Below are 4909 nucleotides of genomic sequence, written 5' to 3'. Positions count from 1 at the left end.
GAGAGAGGGGGAGGAATGAGAGAGAGAGAGAGAGAGAGAGAGAGAGAGAGAGAGAGAGAGAGAGAGAGGTGGATGACAGAGGTATTAAGTACAGATATAAGAGATGGAGACAGAGAGGGAGAGAAGGATGGAGAGAGGGATGAAAGGAAGGAATGAAGTGAAAATATGCCGTAGGTGGAAAGAGAGATGGGGAAAAAGAGAGAGAGGGAAAAAAGAGAGAGAGGGAAAAAGAGAGAGTGGCTGGATGGAGCCAAAGGGAGAAAGAGGAGGAAGAGAGGAGGGTGGTGGGAGGAGGAGAGGAGGAAGAGAGGAAGGGAGGATAAGTGGAGGAGGAGAGGAGGAAGAGAGGAGGAGAGGAGGGGATGATAAAGAGAGGAGGAGATGAGTAAGGGAGGAGTGGAGGAATTGAGGAGGAGAGGATAAAGAGAGGAGGAATTGAGGAGGAGAGGAGGAAGGGAGGAGGACAGAGGGAGGAGAGGAGGAATTGAGGAGGACAGAGGGAGGAGAGGAGGAATTGAGGAGGAGAGGAGGAAGGGAGGAGGATAGAGGGAGGAGAGGAGGAAGGGAGGAGGACAGAAGGAGGAGAGGAGGAATTGAGGAGGAGAGGAGGAAGGGAGGAGGATAGAGAAAGGAAGGGTAGAACTCTAGCAGGTCCACATCGTCGTCTGCATAGTAATCTCCCTGGTTATGAGCAGACTTTACATAAGGGGGATTTTAGACAGGTGCCAGGGACACACACACACACACACACACACACACACACACACACACACACACACACACACACACACACACACACACACTGCCTCCTGTTTACCCTTTCAAGGAGTTCTTACGGCTCTGTTTCCCAGCTGTTTATGAGTTTATTTATAACTGGATCTTCAAATCTTTTTCTCCTTCCTTCCCTCATCTCTCTGTCTCCTACCGAGATCATCTATCTATCTATCTATCTATCTATCTATCTATCTATCTATCTATCTATCTATCTATCTATCTATCTATCTACAGGTATCTATCTATCTATCTATCTATCTATCTATCTATCTATCTATCTATCTATCTATCTATCTATCTATCTATCTATCTATCTATCTATCTATCTATCTATCTATCTATCTATCTCATCTCTAGATCATCTATTTATCTATCTATCTAGATCATCTCTAGATCTATCTATCTATCTATCTATCTATCTATATCATCTCTAGATCATCTCTAGATCATCTCTAGATCTATCTCTCTATCTATCTATCTATCTATCTATCTAGATCATCTCTAGATCATCTCTAGATCATCTCTAGATCTATCTATCTATCTATCTATCTATCTATCTATCTATCTATCTATCTATCTAGATCCTCTCTAGATCATCTCTAGATCTATCTATCTATCTATCTATCTATTTATCTATCTATCTAGATCATCTCTAGATCATCTATTTATCTATCTATCTAGATCATCTCTAGATCTATCTATCTATCTATCTATCTATCTATCTATATCATCTCTAGATCATCTCTAGATCATCTCTAGATCTATCTCTCTATCTATCTATCTATCTATCTATCTATCTAGATCATCTCTAGATCATCTCTAGATCATCTCTAGATCTATCTATCTATCTATCTATCTATCTAGATCCTCTCTAGATCATCTCTAGATCTATCTATCTATCTATCTATCTATCTATCTATCTATCTATCTATCTAGATCATCTCTAGATCATCTCTCTCTATCTCCTGTCATCTCTCATCTCCTATCCAGATCATGCAGATGCTGTTAGTCATGCATTATTCTGCCTTCCTGGTTATTGAAGAGCAAGAGAGGTTTCACTGCCTCGCGTGTTTCATTTGGACCTCATTCAGACAGGGTGACTCAAGAGATTCAAGAATCACGATTCCTTTATTTGTCACGTGTAATGTGTGCGTTCAGTTCCAGGGAACTGTCGCTGCCGGCTCCAAGATTAGGAGGGTAATAAATAATCCTGGGTCGGGGTTAGGAGTAAAAATCATGAGGTGGTCTCCCTCTGAGAAACCTGGTTTGAGTTTTAGATCTGAAGAGCTGGAGTCTATCTGAAGGCCCATCTGTTATTTTATTGATCTATTTATTATATTATCTATTTATTTTCTGAAGTAAAGCTAGTATGTTTGATGAAGTATATTTAGGAGAGTATTACGGGAAGTATAGGGAAATTAATGTGTGTGTGTGTGTGTGTGTGTGTGTGTGTGTGTGTGTGTGTGTGTGTGTGTGTGTGTGTGTGTCATTGTCCCGACCACACAGGACAAACTGATTGTCCAGGAGATTCTGACTCATATCGGAGGTGGAACTTCAACGAAATGGAGTTAGGGAAGGACAATCACATTAATCAGTGTGTGTGTGTGTGTGTGTGTGTGTGTATGTAGGTGTGTGGTGTGTGTGTGCGTGTGTGTGTGTGTGTCTATGTGCGTGTGTGTGTGTGCGTGCGTGTGTATGTGACTAATGGTCTGTGCTAGAACACTGACAGCATCAGCAAAAGTGTAGAGTTGCTCTGGGACTACATTTGTGGACGTAATGTATGTGTATGTGTGTGTGTGTGTGTGTATGTGTGTGTGTGTGTGTGTGTGTGTGTGTGTGTGTGTGTGTCCACCCACCTCTTAAGTTGTTTTATAGCTGCTCCAGGTCGACTTAACTTACTGCAGGAAACCACCATCTCCCGTCGTCCATGGCCCAGAATGTGTATGTTGACACCCTGATTCCCAGACTAAGAGGCCGTAAATATGAGTGATATGAGCAAATATGATTTATCATGTTATTAATCAGTCTGCCATTCTAGAGCCTGGTAGAATATTCCAGAATGGTTCAGTATTCAACATTCCGTAAGAGGTGGAAGACAAGTGGTCTGGGGGGGAGGAGAGAGAGAGAGAGAGAGAGGCATGTCCCCTCGGAGAGATTAGAGAGCAGTTTTAGTCCTCCAGACGCTGACGGAGAATAAAACTCTTGGACTCCGACCTGTCGCACTCCGCCGGGTTCAATAAAGTCGGCTTCTGTTTTCTTGTCGATTCATTGAATGCTGGCCACGTGTGTCGTGGAACCACAGCGTTGAGAACCTGTATTATTCCATCCCGCCATCACTTTGCGTGGTCTCACTTACGCACTCAACATCACCGCAAATATTTTGGTATCAGAGCATCCGCCAGCGACTCTTCAACCGCGATTTTCTGCAAAATGTCCTCCAGAGTCGGCATTTTTGCACGTCGTGTCAGTAGACAGTGAAGTTGCGCAGTCATAAGTGCTTGTTTAGCCCGACATCAAAGCCAATTTCCTTGCTTCCCCTCAATTCCCCACAGAGGAACCGGTACCGGGCCCAAAATGGCCGCCGCGTCTCCCTCTCCCCTTTCATCACAAGATGGATGGTGCTCCGGCCAGGCCCTGGGGTTGAAGAGCTTCCTGTGTATTTTACCTGCTTCCTGCCAATCGTTTGTGTGATATCTTTCAATTGATGATCGTAGCACTACCGCCGCGACGATGAATGATGCGTGCGCGTGTGTGTGTGTATGTGTGTGTGTGTGTGTCTAACTTTTTTTTAGTTGGACATAATAGAATTCAACTTCAAGATTTAATCTTCATTCCACTCTTATTTCTCACTCCGTCTTTCCAGAAGAGAGGAGACTGCCAGGATTGCCATAAGGTCAAAGTTCAGACATCTCATAAATCAGCTGAAGCCTGCTGAAGATAAATTCATTCCCAATTGAACTTACAGCAGAATTAGAGAGTGTAATTACTGTACCTCCGCCCAAGCGACAGCCGGGCCAGAGGTAATGTTTTCGCTGACGTGTGTACGTGTTACGACCCTCCAGAATACATAGTAATGATTGTGTAATAAGTGTGTAACTAAGCGGTAATAACATAAACAAACCCCGGATAACCGAACAGGATCTCGAGCAGCTGAGGTGTAAATGATTGGAGACCAAACATGGGTAACTTTTGAGTTGCAACTCATATTTAACATTTGCAAAACAGCACTGCCAAACCCAACAGAAATGTCACCTAGGTGGAACAGATGTTGCCAAAATTAACAAAGCAAACTAGAACCAAAAGGACAAACTAACTGAAATGAATGCAGGTAATTAATACTGGGAAATAAAACCCTGCCTAACTACACTGAGTAGCAGGCCAGGTAACTGACCAAAAGTATAATAAGACAACATCCACCTGCCTGGTGTGAATAGACAAAGGAACTCCCTACGTGTGAGTGTATAGAGGCCTCTGTCTGACTACCCCTGGGCCATGGACTAACATAAAATACAAACAACTAACTAACACTGAATAACTAAACTAAATGGCAGTGAACTCACCAAATGGAGAGACTCAGAGAGAGATCACAGAGTGGCAAACAGAGAGCTTATATAGACTGTGTTTGGGGCGGGACATGTGATTGAACAGGCAGCAGGTGGAGGGGGAGGGGTGAGTGGGGATGATTGACAGCTGCAGGCCGGCACTGCGACAGGATTGGGTGATCTGGATTCTGTGTGATCTTCCTGGGTGACTGATTAGGACAAAAACAGAAGCAGAATACAGAAAGACACAACAAACCCATCACACACACACACACACACACACACACACACACACACACACACACTACACCCTACATACACCCATACGCACGTATTACGTAACAGTCCGTCCGTCCGTCTCTACCGTATGTGCATACATCCGTACATCAGTCAGTAAGATTACGCCCAAACTACTGCACTGATTTGCGCGAAAGTCTGTTGAAGGGTGTAGCATGGGCCCAGTACTTAGAACCCAGCACATTTTAGAGTGGATCCGAATTATGGGGCGGTTCCACGAGCCGCCCCCAAACACGGCCGGCCATTCACCTCCATTCATTCTTTAGACCAGGTTTACGCTAAAACCAACAGACCGA

Source organism: Borostomias antarcticus (genome assembly GCF_949987555.1).
Source record: "Borostomias antarcticus genome assembly, chromosome: 17".
Lineage (NCBI taxonomy): Eukaryota > Metazoa > Chordata > Actinopteri > Stomiiformes > Stomiidae > Borostomias > Borostomias antarcticus.
This window is presented reverse-complemented; position numbering follows the sequence as displayed.